Consider the following 23,927-nt stretch of genomic DNA (forward strand, 5'->3'; position numbering starts at 1 on the left):
TGTATCACAAGAATGTCATGCATAGAGTGTTGGGGAAGAAGGGGGATTGTAACATTTGCACTTTGGCCCACTGTTCAGTGGCCTCACCATTGGGCTATTTCGTTGCCTGATAACCATTGGCTGCTGGCTTGCAAATGCCTTGAAATCTATATGAGGTTTCCAAGGTACAGTGGAGTCCCAATCATCCGGAACTCAGCCAACCAGCACAAATTGCCGGCAGTACTCACAGTGGTGGAGGCCAACGTCTTAGTCTACTTGTGGGCTCTGCTGTACTTAAAGACTGGGTTCCAATGCTCCGCCAAGGTTAAGATACTTTCACTTACTGTATTTTAACAGTTAACACAGAGGTAATGGTATATATGTAGAGTGGGGTATAGCGCTGTATTAGCTAGGCCTATTTTTAACACAGTCTCAGGCAACCGGAAGCACACTTATCCAGCAGCAGCTGATCCCCGTCGCTGCCAGATAACCGAGACTCTACTACTACTACTGTATTCTCAAACCTGTCTGTGAATTTAGCCTGCAGGCCTATGACAAACCACAAGCAATAATTCTCAGTTGCAGATCACCTGTTCCCAGGGACTTGTTGCTGCAAATACTTTCCCATAGGCAGTGACAGTGTCCAGGCTGCTCAGCTGCAAGTTTCTATCAGCAGAGAGCTCCGCTGCTGACTGCCAACCCCTCTAGCAAAGCATTTGCAGCGACTATCCCCCGTGAATGGGTAATTCTAATAGCGAAAAATCACTGGAATTTCCTCACTCATGTGAATGTGGGTTTTAATGTAAAGAAAATTGCCAATGTATCATATTGACTTAGTGTCCAATCAACGTTCAATCAATGTTACAGAAACCGTAGCGTGGAACAAGTGTCACCCGAAGCATTGGAGAGCTTTATATCGCTAATACAATGCTTAGTGCCATCCAGGATAGAATCCTTACTGCCAATACAACATACGAGAATACACTGCGGACTAGAACTAATCTTGTAATTAATTAGTAAAGAAAAGAAGACAAAAACACCAAACACTGCTGAGAGTCCACTGACAGCACTCTAATGAGGTTATTAAAAACAAAAATGTTTCAAGAAGGTAGTTTTGGTCTGATGACCATCAACACCACTCTCCCCGATAGACTGATAACCACCCTGAGATTAAAGACCCCCGTAACTCCCTCCAAGACAACCACAACTCTATGTCCACCAAGCTGTTAAGACCAGCACATTATTTATTATAAAAATACATAGTTGTGTATCTATTAGGATTTAATTTGCTCCTCATATTCATAAGTCATCATGCCATCATAACATTCTGTACAACTGTTGGTTCTAAATGTATTCATCACACAAAAACATCAGCCAGTGAATAAATCAATCTAATTCTTTCTGGTGATCATACGTACAAAATAATTATACTCTCATCCTCAGAACACTGACCTGATCGTTTTGTGAATTCACAAGTTTACTGATCAAAGAGAGCTGTTAGGAAATTGCAGCTTGAACTGTTGTTTTGCCGCAGCTGCAATAATATATCTTTATATGAAAGACCCAGTTAAACATCTATCTTCATCGATTGCTGGACCCCCAAAATGATCATGTATTTAAGGTGTAGCTTCACCTCTTATGCCTGGTACCAACATGCACCTTCCCATCAGACTGACGTCAAATCTATTATTTCCGACAGCTACGATCTGATATCTAATAATTTTTCTAATCGATTTTGTATAGAAGGATTTAGAAAATCGATCAGAAAAACAATCGAAAATCAGATAGGACCTGCCAGAAAATATCGGTCCAACCTTCAGTCTGATGGGAAATTGGATGGTGTGTAACAGGCATAAATGTTCCAAAATCTTCCAGCCAGAACAACTCACCGAATAATCGATGCAATGCAGGACAATCACTTAATTAAATCAGGTATTTAGAAACGCACAAACAGCGAGACGGATTTGAGAAGATTAGGTGGTGATTTGGTGGACCGACTGGTGTGTGTTGAGTGTGGTCAGATAAATACTTTTCTCTCGCACAAAACATGCACATTATTGCTTTACATGTTTTTGCTGTCCTGTATACAGACACACTTTATTAAAATAGTTATAATGACATTAATAGCAATTAACAATAATATAGACAATCTTTCACAGACTTTGACTCCAATATCCACCAACACACACGCTCTATTTTAATGAAAGTTTTTATAGTTATGCAATGAATTACGGCAAGCAGCACTTCAGACTGCTGTAGAAAGGAGTATCGTGAAGAAATACATACTGATTGCATGTTTGTGATCATGACAAGAAATGCACAATAACTACAACTCTCAGAATGACCAGCCAGTGTTCTCACCCAGCAACCTACCTTGTTGGCTTGTTCTACTTCGCGTGCTGAAATCCTGTCCATCTGCCCCACTGTGAGCCGTACCAGCCTTGTTCCCATACAACCCCTCCTTAACCCTGTCCTGCCTGGTGCCCAATTCTAACACCCCCCCCCCCCCCTCCTCCCCGTCTAGGTGCCCAACTTCAACCCCATGCCTGTCGCTTAACTTTTACCTCCATGCCTTCTCGGCACTTGACTTTAATCTCCCTTCGGTTCAGGAGACTAACCTTGACTCCCTCACTTCTATTGTGCCTTTTAGTACAGCTTAAGTTTAACCACTCTTTATTGTTGCCTAATCACAGCCCCTGTCTAGTCGTACTGCTAGCCACAAGTCAATCTGCCCAGAACCTGACCCCGAACACCAACTATCCATGCAAGTGGCAAAGCCTAACCCTCCAGGTAGAGTAATTAGGTGGTAGAGCAGCCAGCACTGGAGTGTGACAGAGTGCCGAGCCTTGCTGTGTGTTATACTGTGTGCAGTCACAGACATTACCTTCAGCGGAGTAGAGAATTCGCGAGACTGGTGTGGCTGAGCCTTTTGCTGTCATGAAACAGAAACCTCAGCTCAGGCAGTAGAAGTGATTTCCCTGATCTCAACTGGTGACAATCCACTCAATCCTGATATATTCTGCTGCCCGCTCTGCAGACAGGTGTCAGAGAACCCCGGCAGACCCATGTCCCATGTCATGTCCCTGTGTATCCGAGTGCAGGAAGGATGAGAGCTGGAAAGGGCTGGAGCTTGTCGCCCTGCACACAGCTCCAGCGTACAGTGAGAGCAGAGAGAGGGAGAGAGAAGAGAGGGGACCCCTCCCGCTGCGGGGCCCTCCCAGGAAAACAATGATGTCATCAGCTGGGATTCCTCAGGGAGGCAGCTGCAGGTTTAAAGCCCTGTGCCAATTCATTCACAGCTTCTGCTTGTCATTGTCAGTGGCTGAATCAGGCACCAGATCCAGGGCAAAGGTCGCAGCTATTCTCTCTACCTGACCACTGACGTCTGCTAATGCTGGACAAAAGAGACAGTGTCACAGGGTGACATGTGACAGAGCACTGACCTGAAACCACCAGGCGCAGCTCAGTCATTCAACAGGTGTAGCACTTAACCTCGCTCTCCTGGCCATTCCTGTCTCTACACATACTCATATGGGAACACTGTAATGGGTCAGGTGTCTGATTGAGCAGAAAGTCTCTCTAATTACCATACACCTACCGGCCCGTTTACTCCTGCAGGTGATGGTTTTTGGTGCCAAGTAATTTAGCCATATGAGGAGGTAAGGGAAGGCAGCACATAGTGACTGATTGCTGATATTCTTATAAAATACATTTCCTAGCATCTGGATTTGTTTGTATTGTCATGTGCAGCTCCAACTTCTACTATCTCATTTGGAGAAAAAAGTGGTATATGCGCTCCTCTCCTCAAACTCTAGCAGATTTAATGTGATATAATATAGAATTAGGTGCATATACCTAAATATCACGCTTCCAATACCTTCTCATTGGCCAGATGGATCGCTGTACAGGTGGGTGAGTATTCACACCCTAAAAACAATTTGGATTAAAAGTGCAGCGCTCTATACATCAGCCAAACAGGGTCATAGTACTATGCAATACAACAGCTCTTAATACATCAAAAATAAAGTCCACTTTCAAGTCCATCAAATTCGATCTGCATCCCAATAGTACATAATCCGCTCACCAAAAACGTTGGCTGACTAATCACAATCAGCATAAACAGTATGTAGTAACTGGTAGCTGATAGTCCTCTCACTCCTCCTCCGTATGTACCTCAGGAAGAAAGGGCTAACATAGCGTAATACCGTTTGCAACAAATGGACAAAGCCCTCCACCAACACTGCTGGTCACCAGTGCCAAACTCACAGACACCGCACACCCAGTGTAAGCAACAGACAGAGTGAAGGCTCACCGAATGCAATGGCTGACCATATCACAGACCAGCTTAGCAGCGTTTCTAATACTCCTTCTCAGTTCCAGCACGACCTTTCTCCTTAAAAAACTCAAAGCGGGTATATCATAGTGTATTACCATTTATTAAAACAGTCTAAAAACAAGTAGTGCACTCACATTTCCCCATAAAAGTATGCGCATATCAAACAAATCATACGGACGTCCTCCTCATAGCCATATTCGCGTCTCCACACAGCAATCCGAGGCCACGGAAATGTGGAAATGTGAGTGCACTACTTGTTTTTAGACTGTTTTAATAAATGGTAATACACTATGATATACCCGCTTTGAGTTTTTTAAGGAGAAAGGTCGTGCTGGAACTGAGAAGGAGTATTAGAAACGCTGCTAAGCTGGTCTGTGATATGGTCAGCCATTGCATTCGGTGAGCCTTCACTCTATCTGTTGCTTACACTGGGTGTGCGGTGTCTGTGAGTTTGGCACTGGTGACCAGCAGTGTTGGTGGAGGGCTTTGTCCATTTGTTGCAAACGGTATTACGCTATGTTAGCCCTTTCTTCCTGAGGTACATACGGAGGAGGAGTGAGAGGACTATCAGCTACCAGTTACTACATACTGTTTATGCTGATTGTGATTAGTCAGCCAACGTTTTTGGTGAGCGGATTATGTACTATTGGGATGCAGATCGAATTTGATGGACTTGAAAGTGGACTTTATTTTTGATGTATTAAGAGCTGTTGTATTGCATAGTACTATGACCCTGTTTGGCTGATGTATAGAGCGCTGCACTTTTAATCCAAATTCTACTATCTCATACTTCCAAAAACACACAAACACAGATGCACACACAAACACACAGACACACAGACACACAAACAAACACACAGACAAACACACAGACAAACACAGACAGACAGACACACAAACAAACACACACACACACACACACACACGGACAGACACACACACACACACACACACAGACACACACACACAGACAGACACACACACACACACACACACGTAACACCTGCAGGAAAATGCAGCAAACGTGATTAATAGATAAACACACAACAAAAAGGCTTGCAAACAGCAATTACCGTGAGAAAAAAAAACAGGGATATGAAGTCTTGCCATATTTATTTCCCTTTAAATAATACCAGTTGCCTGGTGGTTTGCTGATCTTTAATTCATCAGTAGTGTCAGAATCACACACCTGGAACAGCTAATCCAGTCAGATTTCAGTCGGAGCACCTGATCTTCATGCTTTTCAGGGTCTATTGCTAAGGCAGGGAACACACTTGCCTGTGTGTTTTCCCCACAATTTTCTGTCATTCTGCATTTATAATCGCATTTCCCGCATGCAATTTTCTGCATTGTTCCGTGATCTTTCACATGCAGTGAAATACATTGTAATTGCGAACGTTGTGCGGGAAAAAAAGCATAAAGCTATGCAATTTAAAATTGCTGGGAAAAACGCAAACACAAAATGTGCACAAACGCGACTGCTGTGTAATACCAGAACAGGCCACTGACTTTAATAGCCAGTGTGGCAAAAGGTGCACAATTCTAACGAAGTGTGTTCCCTGTCTTAACCACTTTACCACTGCTACAGTATATCTACGTCATCTGTGGCACCCTCCAAGCCACCATGACTTAGGGCCCGTTTCCACTATCGCGAATCTGCATGCGTTTCCTGCATGCAGATTCGCACAGCCAATACAAGTGGATGGGCCTGTTTCCACTTGTCAGTTTTCCTGAGCGTTTTTCTGTGCAGGATTTTTCTGCACGGTAGAGCCCTCAGAATTCGCCTGCGTGTGGAATGCATGCGAATCGCCGCTAATGTATTTAATAGGGAAATCGCCTGCGGCTTTGGCATGCCAATTTTCATGCGAAATCGCATGCGAATTCGCATGGAAATCAATGGAAAAGCACACCGGCACTGCCATGGTTAAATTCGCATACAGTGTCATCCATGCGAATTTTCATGCGAATTCGCACGAAAATTCGCATACAACCGCATGCGAGATTCGCATAACCAAATACTAGGGGCACATTTGGCCATAATGGGGGGGAGCACTAATCCTGGGAGTACATCTGGCTATAATGGGGTAATCCTGATCCCGAGGACACATCTGGCTATAAAGAGGGCCACTATTCCTGGGGGTGCATCTGTCAATCTATTCTGGGGGTGGCAAACACAGGGGACACATCTGGCTATGCTGGGGGGGGGGCTGATATTGGGGACACATCTAGCTATACTTTGGGGGGGGGGGGGTGATACTGGGGACACATTTGGATATCTATACTGGGGCGACTTTAAAGAGAATCTGTATTGTTAAAATCGCACAAAAGTAAACATACCAGTGCGTTAGGGGACATCTCCTATTACCCTCTGACACAATTTCGCCGCTCCCCGCCACATTAAAAGTGGTTAAAAACAGTTTTAAAAAGTTTGTTTATAAACAAACAAAATGGCCACCAAAACAGGAAGTAGGTTGATGTACAGTATGTCCACACATAGAAAATACATCCATACACAAGCAGGCTGTATACAGCCTTCCTTTTGAATCTCGAGAGATCATTTGTGTGTTTCTTTCCCCCTGCATCTCTCATGCACTGAAGTTTCAGGCTGCTCTTTTCTTCCTGCAAACTGCTTTGCCCTTGTCTGTAATTCCTCATTATGTGAAAGCCCAGCCAGCTCAGAGGACGATTTATCCAGCTTGTAAAAGATAAGAGAGAAGCTGCTCTAATCTAAATAACACACAGGCAGTGTGCATAGAGGTGCCTGGAAGGGGGAGTTCATAGCAGAACCACAACACTAAAGAACTTGGCAGCCTTCCAGACACAGACTGACAAGTCTGACAAGAGAGAGATACGTTGATTTATTACAGAGACTGTGATAGTACAAAGTGCTGCAGTAAGCCAGAACACATTAGAATAGCTTTTGGAACTTGTAGGATGATAAAAAACAGGATGCAATTTTTGTTACGGAGTCTCTTTAAGTGGCGGCACAGTTTTTATGTCAATAACACTTTTTATTTTTAAACAGGAATTGGTCAAAATTGAGAAATAATGCCTTTTAAAAAATGTTTCCCACTTTTTCCCATTCAAATGCATAGTGCGGAACATTTTACTTGGGACCAAATACCCCCCAATGAAAACTTAGTTTGTCTTGAAAAAAACGATATATAGATCATTTAAGTGGCACGAGTATAGATAGGGCTTGATTCACAAAGCGGTGCTAACCTGGTTAGCACACCTAAAGACTTTGGGCGTGATAAGTAGGGTGCTAACTAGGTTAGCAACGTTTTGACAATCAGATCGTGCGCAAAGTCCCAAGTCCAAGACTCTGCGTGCGCACAGCGAGGTGCGCGCAAAACGTCGCACCTGATGCGCCTATAAGGTCGCATGGGGTGCGACCCTAATGTTGCACTGTGCCTTGCACGCGGGACTTTGCGCGCAAATTGATTTTATCACGCCTAAACTTTATTGTTAAATCGTTAATTAGCTTGATTGATGTCATAGTGTGTCAGTCAGAGTGTGTGCTCCAGTGCTGCTGGGCCAAGGGCTGTACACAGTGATAAGCTGTTCAGTGATTAACCCCTTCACTACTATCACTACACTATTCTTAAATCATTAATTAGCTTGATGTCATTTATGTGACAATCAGAGTGTGTGCTGCAGGCAGCTGCTATGTGTCTGTGTGTGTGGCTGTGCACAGACCAGGCCAGCTGCTTCCTGGTGGCCAGCTATTAGCCTTAGGTATAGGTTAGGTTAGGGATTAGGGGATAGAATTACTGTGTTATTGTGTAGTTAGTACTGTAGTACTGCAGTCAGTGTGCTAGTAGTTGTGAGAGAAGTAGTACTACTGTGTTAGCTGTCTACAGAACTGCTGTGCTGTGAGCAGTGACACGTGCTAAGTGCCAATTGCAACGTGCCACGTCCGGCATGCTCCTGGCACACATTACCCCTGCTGCTGCTGCATTGCCCTGCTCCTTCTGCCTGTGCAGCTCCCACTGCCAGGCCAGGGTGCCACAGGCCACTGATACCACCTATATGTAACCCAAAACACAACGGCTGCGTAATTTTTGGAGGTGTCATGTCCCAGTTGTTGCGGTTGGACTTTGGACACAATGTGGGCTGCACGACCGCTGTCTGGAACCTAGGCCTAATGTTAATTGACAGCCATTTTTTTTTGGGGGGGGGGGGGGGATTTTAAGTCCCCACATCATCAATTAGTGTTCCCCTTTACAAAATAATGATGCTACATGCCTCGTATACCCTAAAAAACGTTTTTAAAGCAGCGCAGCACTATTTTAAAAAAATTATTTAAATCATGTAGCTAGCCTAGCGCTAGCTACACGATAGTCGCTGAGCAGCGGCATCGCCCCGCCCCCTCGTCGTGACGTCAGAGGGAGTCCCGATCCACCCCTCAGCGCTGCCTCGGGGGGGCCCCCTCTAACACGGTGAATCGTCAGCGAGCGGTAAGTTCACGCAGCTAGCAAAGTGCTAGCTGCATGCAACAAAAAAAATTATGTAAATCGGCCCAGCGGGGCTGGAGCAATCCTCCTGCGCGGCATAGCCCGAGCTTAGCTCGGGATTACCGCCAAGGAGGTTAAAGGCCACTTCCGGTTTTCTACCCGGATATCTGTATCCGCCGAATACTAGGGTCGGATATCCGATTCGGATCGGGAAATTTTGAACTCGGATATCTAACCCGGATCGGATAGCGGGGTATCCGGATCCGAATCTGATCCGGATTTTGAAAAGGGGTATCCAAGCAGCACTACTTGAAACAACAGAGCTTTCTATGCATATAAAAACACCTGACGCTAGCTGAAATAATGTTTTGCCAACGAGTCATGCAACATATGGAGCTGGACTGAAAGGATGGCTTTCCCCCCTCAAGATAAGTGGTTAAATGATCTGATTACCGGACCCTGATCAATAATGCAATACATTTCCATTACTGATGTTAGGACTTTTAAAGCCACAGAACGTTATTTAGAATCATTTATGCGAGGGGGGGGGGGGGGAAGTTACAAAACATCAGAGAAGTGACAGCTATTCCTGTTTGTTACAACTGTCGAAACAAAAACACGTGGAAATATAATGAGAAAAACTGATAAGGATTTTTTAAAATGGACAGTGGACTAAGGCCCCTTCCACACGTTGCAGAATTTGCATGTGTCATGCGCAATTGCAACTTTGCGTTTGTCGGACATATAATGTATTTCAATGGCATCGCTCCTGAACTGTTTTTCTTATTTTTTCACGTGTTTTGCGATTTTACTGCATTTAAAAAAAAAGGCTGGCATATCACATGTCATGTAAAGCAATCACATGCAATTTTGAAGTTAATAACATACGTTTTCATGTCAATTGACGCGCATACAGAATACGCATAAGAAAGAAGATTTGGAACCTAAAAAATTGCCCTATAATTTAAGATTTTCACCTTCCAATGACTTGAAAGTACACGTCATTAGAAAGCTATGGAAGCTGCCATCTTAACCTACAAAAAACAACGACAGAAAAAGAGAGCTATTGAAAATATGATGCCTCCCGTCAACTTTAAATGTACGGTAATTAAACCGGTAAATGACACGCTAATGGTCCTTTGGATGCATTCAGGTTGGTGTGTACCTTCCTTGTGTGTTTTCATCAGAGGTGTTAATTATTGTTGTGGTGGGAATTGTATGCACAGAAGAGCTTAGTGTCACAGCAACACCAGCCGTCACCCCCAGAGGAGCAGCAAAAGGGAATGCTTAAAAAGGAGCTGTCAGCCATAATATCTCAGAAAAAAAGACACATATATAATTAGATAAATACTTGCTCTACTTACATAACACATGTATTGCACTGTCCACATTCTGATTTTCGTGCTTTAACTACAGTAAAAAAAGAGAAAATGCTTCTTAGCATTTCACATTTTAAGTGTGGCTATTTTGAAGCCAATCCTGATGTCATTTCCTCCCTTAGTCTCCTCTGCCTGATTTGCCCACCCTTCACTATAGAAAGTGCATTGTGTCAGCATGAGAAATATTGGCCAATCAGAGAGGAACAGAGGTGTGGGAGGGGAAAACAGGAGGGAAAGAGGCTTCAGCCAATCAGGCTGCATTAGTTAAGTCTGAGGGGAAGTAGAGAAGCAAAAAATGACAACTCAGCATGCCCTGCAACTTCCTTTTTGTGTACCAAATTTTGTGTGTACCAAATAAGAGTCAGGTAAACTGGGAAGTGATCATTTATCAACAAGAAAAGTAATAGAGATTTTAACTTTTGAATTGCCTGGTTAGTATCCTTATTGCTTGTTTACCAGATTAAAAATAAAGAATTGATTTTTGATTTTATACCCGGCAGTTACTCTTTAAGAGCATAGAGAATAAACTGCAACAGCAATAGTAATGAAAGATGGCAAAAATGGCAAGAAAATGGTTTAACCTGTTGCGGACCGATCAGCTTTGGACTCTCATGGACCAGAGCCTTTTTAAATTATTATTATAATTTTTACTCTGTCATCACTGTGATTGGCTCACAGTGATCACAAGGCTGGAGCCTGTGAAAGGAGTGTGTAGAGCAGATCTGTTGAAATCAATGTCCTGGCAGAGATAAAAGGCTGCAAACAGGATGCAGATTTCAATAGGCTGCACCCAGGTTGGTTAATCAAAAGTCTTATTTATTTATAAATGGCCTACATATCGCATAGCACTGTGCAATAAATTAACATATAGACTATAAACATGCTTTGTAAGCCTATTTGGCAGGGCTCTCCACCCCCTGTGCTCTTCTCCTCCTCCATATGGTATATAATAATGATGAAAAATAGCGCTTCCGGGTGGCCACAGTTGAAATGCATGCCCTATTTATGTTCTGTACGTCTGCCAGGTCGTAGATTTAATCTTCTACGCTCAGACACTACTGCCCTACCTGTCGCTCTCGCTGATCCAATGACGCTGCCTCCTGGTCATGGTCTCAGCAGAGCTACCGTGTCTTGGTCAGGAGCCAATTCCATGGGCTCCTGGCCCTGTGATTACTGTGAGTCAATCACAGTGATTACTGTATACTAAAGGGAAAGGACAGCTCTGGTCCGAGACGTCCGGTCCCGAAGAGGTCAAAGCAGTTCTCATTGCAGACTCTGCTGTAACATGAGCTCTGGGGAGAATCATATGGTCTGACAAGTAGCCTTTAGCCCAGAAAGAAGTAGCTGATTGGTCATTTTCAGAAATGACGCATTGGTCAAAACTACTGATTTACAAATATCTGGCTGCTGATAGTACAATAGGAAACATTTACACAGGATGTATAGTCTACAAAGTGCAGAGCTTTCTTTATTATAGTAAAGCAAGCTGCAGGTTTACTTAAAAAACGTGTACGCCACACAGCCAGCCCGCAGGCAATCTCCCAGGCAATCAATTTTTCTGATCACTATCCTGATTGTAGATTGATCCGTTAAAAATGCAAAAATGGTGTATTTTCGTGTGCAATAGCACCTCCAACCAATTGTTTCTTCCCAAGGACGCTCTGGCAGGTTGCTGTGGCATCGATCACTCGTCTGTACATGCAGACAGCTCACAGTCTAATTATTTGCAACAGATCTTTCACTGATCGGGGTTAATATTGCTTTGTGTACAAAGCCTAACAGCAACCCATCAGAAGAGAGTACCGAAGTACAGGGAATAAGACATTACAGGGACAGCAGACCGTCAGCCAGCCTCTCTGGGGAAGACAGATATTCCATTAAATGGATTGAGAATGACTCTGTTCTGCCTATCCACTGAGCATAAATGGCATTATATCCAATTAAGCTCCCGGAGACTGGGGACATCTCACAGGCCTCCGCTGCGCTCTCAGCCAGCGAATGAGAGCAGGGCAAGCACTATGATATGTACAATCCCAGCCCCTCTCTGTGGATGGAGGTTTGCTGGGAATAGTGCTGAGAAAGTCACCGCTATAGCACGCGATTAGCATTCTAGGACCGGAAACATGGAAAATATTTAGCGGCAAGATATCGGGCCACAAGATACAGCCCTCCCCTATATCCCAGGGATAGATTACAGGGCATTTACACTGTATATTATGTAAGTACCAGCACTTCAGAGTTGTGGTTAAGCTATGAGTGCAGTCATTATCTACAAGGTGAAACCTTACATAACGGGTTTATTGGCCCATCCTGTGGTGACCCCCTCACAACACATCAGATATATTACACCGCCCAACTCCTCCTCCCTAATAAGGCAGAACTGCAAAACTAGCCCACCCAAACCACACACAATCTTTACCTTTTCTCGAATACATCACCGGGAACATCTGTGTGGCTGATACTGTGGTGAAACCCCTCCCACAGGGTGATATCATGACCAAGGTCCTGACAGTTTCCTGTCTGTGAACCTTGTTGCATTGCAGTGAATAATGGCTGTTACCAACTGCCAAGCAAGCAGTAACTCCCTCTATCCATACACCTCTCAGATATGAACATTCCACAAAGATCCCCTGGCAGGACTAAGCCGTGCCCACCTGTGATACATTTCAAAACGTAAATTGGGGAGAGGAAACCTTTTACAATTGGCCAACACTGGCTAAGTAATGTGTAAATTAATATTGTAAAACACAAGCAATTTTATTAATTACATTATTTTCACCACAATTCCCCTTTAACGCTTCCCACCAAAAGAAGTTGGGGCTGCACATTCATAAGCTTCTTTTGAGCAGGAGTGTTAAAGGACAACTGTAGTGAGTGGTATATGGAGGCTACAATATTTATTTCTTTTTTAACCATTTTAGTTGCTTGGCAGCCCTGCTGATCTATTTGGCTGCAGTAGTGCCTGAATCACACCAGAAAAAACATGCAGCTAATCTTGCCAGATCTGACAATATTGTCAGAAAGACTTGATCTGCTGCATGCTTGTTCAGGGTCTATGGCTAAAAGTATTAGAGGCAGAGGATCAGCAGGGCTGCCAGGCAGCTAGTATTGCTTAAAAAGAAAATAAAAATGGCAGCCTCCATATCCCTCTCACTTAAGCTGTCCTTTAAAGCCCCTTTTACCATCTTTAATCTTTCCACCTGCCACATCCACCACACTCCAGACAAACAAAGAGAAAACCTTGTGCTAAAAAATAACAGACTTGGAAAAGCAATTCCTATTCCCATTAATTTCTATTCATTCCCAAAAACACAGCCTCTTCAATAATTTAGCACAGTAGGGACTGGGATGAAAGTGAAATAAAACAAATGGTAAGGTACAGTTAAGTAGTTACAGTCGGTAGCCAGTGGGTGGCAGACTTGAGTTCTATAATAGCAGCTAAGTAAGGCACACCTCACACACCATGTTTTTCCATAAGGCAGTGCATAAAGCTGCATTAAAGGATCCGCTTTAATTGTTGATTTACACATTTAATTATTATTTCTTATCACAGCTGCAAATAAGGTATTTCTCTGGCATATTCTGTTTTGCATTCAAGGGAGAACTAAAAGACATGATAAGGGACAAACAAAGTCTCTATGCAAACAAGGGAAATGATAAATACAGGATGCCAGTCTACAATACCAACCACTGTGTCAAAGTGAGGCCTTACCAGCTAATACTGACAGTCTGGGCAGGATCAGTGTCCGCTCAGGAAATGCAGTTACTAGGAAGGGATGTTGTTGGAACAAGGAGGGTACCATGCAAATGATGTCTGACATAACATAACACAGCTGTCTATCAGGGGCGAGTTATGCTCACTGGGCAACCTATGGATACCAGACTTTAACATATCAACTGCCCAACTGTTATCAAGATTGTTTAATTTATTTTATACACTTCTTAATGATCATTCCATCAAGACTCCACCAACGTGTAACTACAGGGGGTTGATTAACATTATTTTCATTATTACAGCAAAAATGCAGTTCGGTATGGAAGCAAATACAGGGAATGCCTGCAGACCTGGCATCACCCCAGATGGCATAATTTAGTTAAAACAGGAGAACTGGGATCATGTGACCAGATCAATAACTGATCAAAATAGAAATGTGGCTGCAGTAGATTTTGGACTTGTCAAGGTACACAGGTATTATTATTAAGTACCGTAGTTATATAGCACCAACATCTTCCGCAGTGCTGTACAGAGTATATCGTTGTGTCACTTAAAGTGGACCCAAATTAAAAAAAATATAAGATTAGAGAAATAAAATATATTTTCTAAATTATAATAATAAATAGCAGGCTTTTTTCAGCCGCATGATTACAAATATGAAATATTTTACATTTATTGGAGGAACCCCTCCCTTCCTTTCATATTGGCGGGACAGAATCCGGCATTCTGGTGGAGTAGAAGGTGTCCGGAAAAGGAGGAATTGCTAATGGCTGCCACCTGTATAACACTAGTAATGAAAAGAGAAGGGTGAAAAGCATGCACTGAAATGCTCATAGGCTTGAAGGAGTGTTTATTTATCTTTGTATGTGTCAGAGTGGTGCAACTAAATATTTTGAATCAAAAAATATTTTGGTTTGGGTCCGCTTTAACTGTCCCTCAGAGGGGCTCACAATCTAATCCCTACCATAGTCATATGTCTATGCATGTATCGTGTACTGTATGTATTGTAGTCTAGGGCCAATTTAGAAGGAAGCCAATTAAGTTATCTTACATTTTTGGGATGTGGGAGGAAACCGGAGTGCACGGAGGAAATCCATGCAGACACGGGGAGAGCAAATCAACTCTGTGCAGATAGTGCCCTGGCTGGGATCCGTATCAGGTACCCATCGTTGCAAGGCGAGAGGGATAACCACTATGCCACTGTGCTGCCCATTTAGGTTTTAGAATATATTACAGGCCCTTTTATGGGGACGGAACTGCCATCAGCTACAATGAGAGTTCTGAGATGGATCTGCCATTGAAATTATAGTAATATAACATTTCGTAGATGGGGGGAGAGATGGGTAGAAGCCGCATTTGGCTTGCGCAGACTGGTCGCAACTGGCTGAAGTTACGGGACCCAGAGCTGGGGAAGGCCGAGGACGGCGGCGCGAGAGCGATCCGTGCAGATGGGGCTGGAGAAAGCTCCAGGTATGTATAAAACGTTTATTATTTGTCTCTGGTACACTCTAACAATATAGTACATACATGGCCGACTGCACGATAGAGTCGATGATCCTCCAGATTTATTGGGCAAAATGGCGATATCAGTTGCTCGTCGTCAGTTAAATGTTTCACATTTCCACTGACTTTTGTATAGCGTGTGTGCATAGCTTTAGTCATACTCTGCAACCTATCTTTATGATGTTCTTATCAATGATGATCAAATAATAAACCAGCAGTGTCCTGTGTGGGACATCTGTCTGATGGGAATAGTAATACTCCTTTTTAATCTAGGTCAGAAATCTTGGACAGACTTCAATGAAGTGATGTGTCCGCAGTCAATAAATCCTATCAGCATTTATGTTAACAGTGACAAGCCCTGCAGCCCACATGTAACAGGCATGTGGAAACACACATGTGAGCGAGACTGACAGTCACGCAGCTCTGCCATAATCAAAGAAGAATCTCACTGAGCACAATCTGTTTCTGCGCTGGCCACATAACATAACCTTGATGTGACTGCAGACACACAACAGCCTGTTCCCTGACAACTTATAGTGCTAGGAGGAACAGCCACTGGCCTCTGGCAGCTATGCTTGCGCAAAACAAACTAATAACAAGCTTTTTTTTGTTGTTGTGTTCAGCCTTTAAGCAAGCCAGCCACAAATATGCTTCAGTCTAAATCTTTTCTTTGGCAATGAACTTTTTTTTAGCAGAAGGGAATTCTGCTACTTAAAGAGACGCTGAAGCAAAAAAACAACAACAAAAAAAATATGATATAATGATTTGTATGTGTAGTACAGCTAAGAAATAACACATTAGGAGCAGAGACATAAGTCTAATATGGTTTCCAGTACAGGAACAGTTAAGAAACTCCAGTTGTTATCGATACAAAAGAAAAAGAGCCATTGAGCTCCACCACTGTCAAAGTCGCAGAGAGCTCTGTCTTTTGAAGCTTATTATCTCAATTTTCTGGCACTGTATTCTTCTCCTCTCTGCAGATAAGGGTTTAAAAGTTCACTTGCCTGCTCTGTAAAATCATTTAGATTGCTGAGTAGTGTGTAAACTGCAAATATTAGAGAATGATGCAATGTTATAAAAAACAAACAAACAAACAAAAACTATATAGGTAACTGAAAATAAAAATATGAGAATATTTTCTCTGCTACTAATGTTCTAATAATTACCCCTACTACACAACCAATTAATTATATCATAATTTTTTTTTCCCGCTTCAGTGTCTCTTTAACCACTTGTCGACCACACACTTATACCGTGCGGCGGCAAAGTGGTAGGACCAGCGACGCAGATCTGCGTCGCCAGGTGCCTCCCTAATTAATCAGGAAAGGCCGCTCGCGCGAGCGGCCGTTTCCTGTTAGATCACGGAGCGGGTCTCCGTAGATTGCGGCTCGCAGACGAAATGTAAACGTGGAGACATTTGTCTCCTTTGTTTACATTGTACGGCGCTGCTGCGCAGCAGCGCCGTAAGGCAGATTGGCGATCCCCGGCCAATCAGCGGCCGGGGATCGCCACCATGTGACAGGGGACAGCCTGTCACTGGCTGCACAGGACGGATAGCGTCCTGTGCAGCCCAGATCGCCACGGGTGAGAGGGAGGAGAGGGAGGGGGGAATTTCGCCGCGGAGGGGGGCTTTAAGGTGCCCCCCCTCCCGCAACATGCCAGCCAGGAGGAACGATCAGACCCCCCCTGTACATCATCCCCATAGGGGGGAAAAAGGGGGGGGGGCGATCTGATCGCTCTGTGTGCCAGCTGATCTGTGCTGGGGGCTGCAGAGCCCACCCAGCACAGATCACAAAAAATAGCGCTGGTCCTTAAGGGGGGTAAAGGCTGGGTCATCAAGTGGTTCAAAGGTCAAGTCATTTTTTTTGCTTCTGCAAATCCTACAACAAACTTACAGACGTACCTCCACTCTGCAGAACCCACTACATAGTCATCTACATGTGATTCCAATCTCTGAGCGAACTTCCTCTACGCGACTCCTCAAATAACCCTTCATCATGCAGCGCAAATATCCCTGGCACTGATCCCTCAATACCAACTCCCCCTCAGTACTGCCACTGTATCCATGCCTACCGGCCAGCAATGAGAATGGGAGAGAAAGCTAGTGGTTTAATGTCCTCCTCTCCAGCAGACGGTAAAAAGGCCAGGGTTTGGGAGGTGGGAAGGGGGTGTGTGTGTTGCGTATTGGCGGGTGTGTGTGTGTGTTAAGGTTAGCTGAGTGGGGGGGGGGGGCAGTTAAACGATTAAAGGTTAACCATGGGAGGAGCATTAAGGTTAGTCTTAGGGGGGTTGGTTAAGGTTAGCTGTCGGGGTGGGTGGGGAGGAGGAGGGGTTACATAGTTAGTTTGGTTGAAAAAAGTCATCTATCCATCAAGTCCAACAAGAAAAAAAAATTAATTAAAAACACCATCCTGAGCCTGCACATATCCCAGATGATCCAGGGGAAGGCGAAAAACCTTACAAGGCCTGGGCCAATTAGCCTTAAAAGGGAAAAATTCCTACCCAACTTCAGATAGCAGTCAGATAAATCCCTGGATCAACTCTTCTGGGAATTACCTAATAATTATAGCCATGGATGTCTTTTAATGCATGGAAAGTATCCAAGCCCTCTTTAGATGCAGATATAGAGTTTGCCATAACTACTTCCTGAGGTAAGATATTCCAGATTTTAACCACTCTCAGTGTGAAGGACCCCTTTCTAAATAGATGGCAAAAACTTTTTTCCTCCATATGCAAATCATGTACACTATACAACCCTAGGGACAAAAAGTTCATCTGCCAAGCTTCTGTATTGCCCTCTGATGTATTTATACAGGTTAATCAGGTCACCTCGCAGTCACCTTTTTTCCAAGCTAAATAAGCCCAGTTTGTCCACCCTTACTTGGTAAGTGAGTTCACTTAGGGGACCTTCATCCCTCTGATTAATCTAATTGCCCGTCTTTGTACTCGTTCAAGAAGGTCAATGTCCTTTCTATAGTATCCCATACTCCAGATGTGCCCTCAAAGGTGTTTTATACAGAGGGAGTAGTATACTAGCATCGTGAGATATTATCTTCCTTTTTTATGCATCCCAGAATTTTATTTGCTTTAGCTACCTGCTTGGCATTGTATCCGATTACCTAACTGATTGGTTAGTTAAGGTTAGCTGTGGGGGGAGATAAAGGTTAGCCATGAAGGAAAGGGGGTGTTTGCGTATTGGCGGCAGGGAGGGGGCAGCTAAGGTTAGCCGTAGGAAGGAGGTTAAGGTTAGCCATAGGGGGAGTGGTTACAGTTAGCCGTGGGGAATGGTCAAGGTTAGGCATCAGTAGTGAGTGGGTGCAGTGTGTGAGAATAGGGTTATATTATTCATTACCCATATTTTACTATAGTTTTTCCACTGTAAAATCTGTACATTTACAGATATTCTATTATCGGCTTTTCTCTGTGTCCAAATTTCCAGGTACCCTTTTTCATGTACGCAGTTGTATGGGGGGAGGGGGCATAGTTAAATTTTGGGGGATGTGGTCATTGCTATAAAGATAAGAGGAAAGGTGTCATAGTGGCCACACTTGTTATGTGTGGGGAGGCATAGTGGTCATACTGTGGGATTATGGTAAGGGGGGTATGTGAACAACACTTCTCTGCTGGGAGGCAATATGATCCATAGCTACGTGTGTGTGTGTGTGTGTGTGTGTGTGTGTGTGTGTGTGTGTGTGTGTGTACAGTGTGTGTGTACAGTGTGTGTGTACAGTGTGTGTGTGTGTGTGTGTACAGTGTGTGTGTGTACAGTGTGTGTGTGTGTGTACAGTGTGTGTGTGTGTGTGTGTGTGTGTGTGTGTGTGTGTGTGTGTGTGTACAGTGTGTGTGTACAGTGTGTGTGTGTGTGTGTACAGTGTGTGTGTGTACAGTGTGTGTGTGTACAGTGTGTGTGTGTACAGTGTGTGTGTGTGTGTTTTTTTCAAGTAAGAAAAATTACTATAAATGTAACACGCTCAGGCCCGATTCACATTAGCATTTTTTTTTGCGGAACGTAACCGGAAGGTATACTGTACAAACGGAATGGATGTGAAAGGATCCAATTTTAACCTATGGATCCATTCACATAGTCCATTAGTACAGATACGTTCCGTACGTTCTGTTCTCTGGACCTAAAAAATGCTGCAGGCCCTAAGTTTCCGGACCGTTCTGCCCAGCGGAACGGAACTGGACAAAAAATGCTGTAGCATTGGGGCAATGGAAATGGAAAGTTTCTTCACACTAGTGAAGAAACAGATCGTTCCACGGGGGATGGGGGTACGCAAACCTGCGCGGCGGGAGGGTGTGGGAGGGTGCAGCAGCCAGGCAGGTGGGGGTCGGAAAAATACATACCTAATGCTCTTTTGAAGCCGGTGGTAGGGGCTTCTGTCTTCTTTCCGCGTAATGTGACTATCATGTGACTACATGACGTGTCATGTGATTAGTCACATGACGCGCTGTGTAGTCACAGCGGAAGAAGAGGAAGCCTCTACCGCCGGCTTCAAAAGAGCATTAGGTATGTATTTAACGGCAAACTAAGTGAAAACTGATCCGATCGTTGATCAGATCCATTTTCACTTCCCATTTGGCCGTGTGCACAGAGCCATCCGGATCCGGTGAAGCAGAGACTAGATCCGCTCACCTGATTCATTTGGCTCAAAATGTTAATGTGAACCGGGCCTTACAGCAGGCTGTCTGGTGTGGGGATTTATGAGGTTGCAAAGTAGTGGAGAGCCTGTGTGATCCAACAGATCTGCCCCAGGACTCTTTGCTGGTCCACTGTCTGGTCACTCTTTTAGGTCACACTGTCATGGCTGCTGTTTAGAACTCAGTATTATACACTTAGCCCTGAAACTAAAAATAAAAGACATAAGACGTCAGGAAAGTTCTATTTACCATTAACACTACACATACAATGAATTATCTCAAAAGTTTATTTTCAGTTCAGGTCTACTTTAAATTCCAATTCATGACAATCTGTCAGTACACACAAGAGGATTTCAAGACGGTTTGAATAAATGAGGCATGCTGTCCCCAGAAGCTTTTTACCAAGCAAAAAACAAATGGGAAAACACCAGGGGCCTGATTCACAAAGCGGTGATAACTCAGTTATCACGCCTAGAAGACTTTAGGCGTGATAACCTTTGCACTGCTGAGTTAGCACCGTTTTGTGCTCTTTATCGCGCGCAAAGTCCCGTGCGCGAATTGCGCAACTTCGCGTGCAGCGCCCATTGGGTTTAATGGGAGCATCGCGCGCACTGCACCGTTCGCGCCGCGCGGTTGCGCGCGCAAAACTTTGCGCGCGGGAATTTCACGCAAGTTTCATTTTATCACGCCTAAACTGAGTTTAGGCGTGATAAAGGGCTTTTCACAGGCATGCAAACACTTTGCACCGCTTTGTGAATCAGGCCCCAGGTGTCCAACTAATCAAAACAGGCTACAAGAGACCTCAAAACACATGGATAAATATTTTAAAGAGTTACAAATTGTATATGTGTCTGTGTATGTGCTTAAAGGATACCACAACTGACATGTGGCATAATGAGATAGACATGGGTATGTACAGTGCCTAGCACACAAATAACTATGCTGTGTTCCTTTTTTTCTTTCTCTGCCTGAAAGAGGTAAATATCAGGTATGTAAGTGGCTGACTCAGTCCTGACTCAGACAGGAAGTGACTACAGTGTGACCTTCACTGATAAGAAATTCCAACTATAAAACACTTTCCTAGCAGAAAATGGCTTCTGAGAGCAAGAAAGAGATAAAAAAAGGGGAAATTTCTTATCAGTGAGGGTCACACTGTAGTCACTTCCTGTCTGAGTCAGGACTGAGTCAGCCACTTACATACCTGATATTTACCTCTTTCAGGCAGAGAAAGAAAAAAAGGAACACAGCATAGTTATTTGTGTGCTAGGCACTGTACATACCCATGTCTATCTCATTATGCCACATGTCAGTTGTGGTATCCTTTAAAAATGTCTGTTAATTCTTGGATTTCAAGGCCTAGTTTTCATACAGTATTTAGGAAAGCCTCAATTTCAAAAGAAAATCAGCGATGGCTGCCTCCATGTTCCTCCCACATCAGGTTTCCTTAAAAGTTCATTTACACACATTTTCCTTTTTAGGTTTAAACAGAAAATGATTATTTTGTTATTCCTGTCTGTGTCGGTTTCTCTTTTTGCCTTACACACTCAAGTCACAGAGCCGCCCTTTGTGCACCTGAGCACAGTGTGTTGACGTAACTACATTCACCCCTCCTCTGGACCTGCTAGAAGGCCAGAGGCACCTTTTGTTTGGGTGAATCCGTTGGATGGCGATTCATTTGGCCAGAGGAAGTGAGCTGAGACCCACAAAACGCGTTGCCAGTGCATAATAAATTTTCATTTGTTACATGAAGTTGTCATTTTTGAGGTAAGCAGTCACCCCATTTTTCTTTTTAGTTGTTTCTAACACAGTTTTATATATCATTGAGTGCCTCTTACCACCAGTTTCTGCTTCTCACCCTCCTTCGGAGAGGTGATATTGGTTTTAGGTGGCCTGGCCACATCTAGTACTAGATATTTTTTTAAGAAAGCGACTGTCATATACCCTCAGGACACCCAAGTGTACATCTCCACCTGCCAAAGCCGTTGGTTGTCCCTCCTGCAACTTTCCTTTGCAAGTATAAATTCCCTTTTCTATATACCTTCCAATTGGATGATGTATTGTGCTATTTGGGCTCCTTTTCACTGTGTTCGGTTTTCAGGGTGCATGGCCACCCTACCCGCTCTGCTAGAAGGCACTCTTTTTCAGAAGCATTGCACTGACGGGGACTTACTGTTTCCAGCATTTCTGAGGCAGTGGAAGTGTTATTTTAGAGTTTAACCTTTTCAGGATCGCCTCTATGAGATCCTACGCCGCACTTGTGGCTGTTCTAGCCTGATGCGGCGTAGGATCTACGCCGGCCCGCAGTTTCCACTCCCGACGCGATCGTGCGCACCCGGAGGGGGAGATTAAGCTGTCATATGACAGCCGACATCTCCCCCGAGTGATCAGCAGCCATCGCGTATGGCTGCTGATCACATGATCACTACGATCGCCGTCGGATCGTAATGATCAGTTTGACAGCTGCGGCAGCAGGGGGGGAAAGAAGAGGATCCACTCACCTCCCTGCCGTTCCAGCGACGATCGGCGCCCCCCTCCGCTCTGGCCGGCATCTCCGCTCCGTCTGACGTTAGCGCCGGGTCCACCCAGAACTGATCGTCAGACAGAACGGAGATGCCGGCTGGAGAAGAGGGTCCCGTGCGGCTATTCGCTGGAGCCTGGAAGGTAAGTGAAGGCTGCTGGCAGAAGGGGGAGCCCAGGCCACCATGGGGGGACACAAATCCAGGCAGCCACAGATGGGATCCGGCCGCCTGACCCCCCCCAAACGCGCGCACCCCCTTCCCAGGCAAAATGCCTGGTCCTTAAGCAGGGGTAGGTGGCCAGTCCCGAAAAGGATAAATAACATTAACAATAATATTTTTATAGCGCTTTTCTCCCTGGGGACTCAAAGCGCTGTGACCCGGCATTATACATTCTCAAAGGCTCGGGAGAAGAGGTGAGTTTTTAGCCTTTTTTTAAAGCTGTCCAGAGAAAGAGCCTCTCGTACTGATTGTGGAAGTGAGTCCATAGAGTAGGGGCTGCATAGAAAAAGGCCCGAGCGCCAAATGTATTTAAGTGTATCCTGGGAATAACCAGCTTCATCTTGTTGGCAAAGCGGAGGGTGCGTGGAGGGGCATAAAGTTCCAATAGATCCACTATGTATTTGGGTCCCATGTTTATTGGCAACCAGTGAAGCGTTTGCAGTACTGGGGTGATGTGTGAGCTGCGGGGGGCATTGGCTAGGAGTCTGGCTGCAGCATTCTGTACTAGCTGTAAGGGGCGCAGAACATTTTCTGTAGATCCGTTGCAGTAGTCTAGGCGGGAGGATACAAATGCATGAACCAGGGCAGGTAGGTCTTCAGCTGGGATAAGGTGTTTGATTTTCGCTATATTTCTTAGATGTAAGAAGGAAGACTTGACGACAGCTGATATCTGCTGTTTGAGTTTTAGATTTCCATCCAGGATCACCCCAAGGTTTCGCACAGAGTCTTTATACTGTACGGTATCTCCCCCAATTGCTAGTTTGAGGTGGGGAGCTTTTTGAACTTTATCCATCATGTGTGGACCGCCTACCACCAACATCTCTGTTTTGTCAGAGTTCAGCCACAACCAGCTGGTGGTCATCCAGTTTTGTAAATCCACTAGACACGCATTTATGGATGCGGATAGGTCTATCCAGGCTTGAAGGACAGATACAGTTGTCTGTCATCTGCATAACAATGGTATCCTAGGCCATGGTTCTGGATTATTTTGCCCATTGGGAGCATGTAGACTGCATGATTAGGTGATAGTACAGAACCCTGTGGAACTCCATAAGCAAATGGCACTGGATTAAAGTAGTGTTGCCCAGACATACTTGCTGTGTCCTGCCAGATAGGAAGGACTGAAACCAGCTAAGAACAGCACCCCTTAGGCCACAGTAATTCTTCAATCACTGGATT

The 23,927-nt window shown here is 44.4% G+C and overlaps 1 protein-coding gene across 10 annotated transcripts in view; it reads right to left on the reverse strand.

Annotated features, from left to right (window-relative positions):
• SULF2 (sulfatase 2) overlaps window positions 1–23,927 on the reverse strand; it is a 504,100-nt gene that overhangs the window by 195,252 nt on the left and 284,921 nt on the right. The window contains exon 1 of one of the 10 annotated variants that reach the window (XM_068262647.1): window positions 2,864–3,229. The exons of 8 other annotated variants lie outside the window; for them this stretch is intronic. The gene's annotated coding sequence lies outside the window, so the exon portion shown is untranslated. Of the gene's footprint in view, window positions 1–2,352; window positions 2,430–2,863; window positions 3,230–23,927 lie in introns of those variants that run through there. One more of the 10 variants, XM_068262651.1, reaches the window with a different exon arrangement.

Source organism: Hyperolius riggenbachi, chromosome 12, assembly GCF_040937935.1.
Source record: "Hyperolius riggenbachi isolate aHypRig1 chromosome 12, aHypRig1.pri, whole genome shotgun sequence".
Classification (NCBI taxonomy): Eukaryota; Metazoa; Chordata; class Amphibia; order Anura; family Hyperoliidae; genus Hyperolius; species Hyperolius riggenbachi.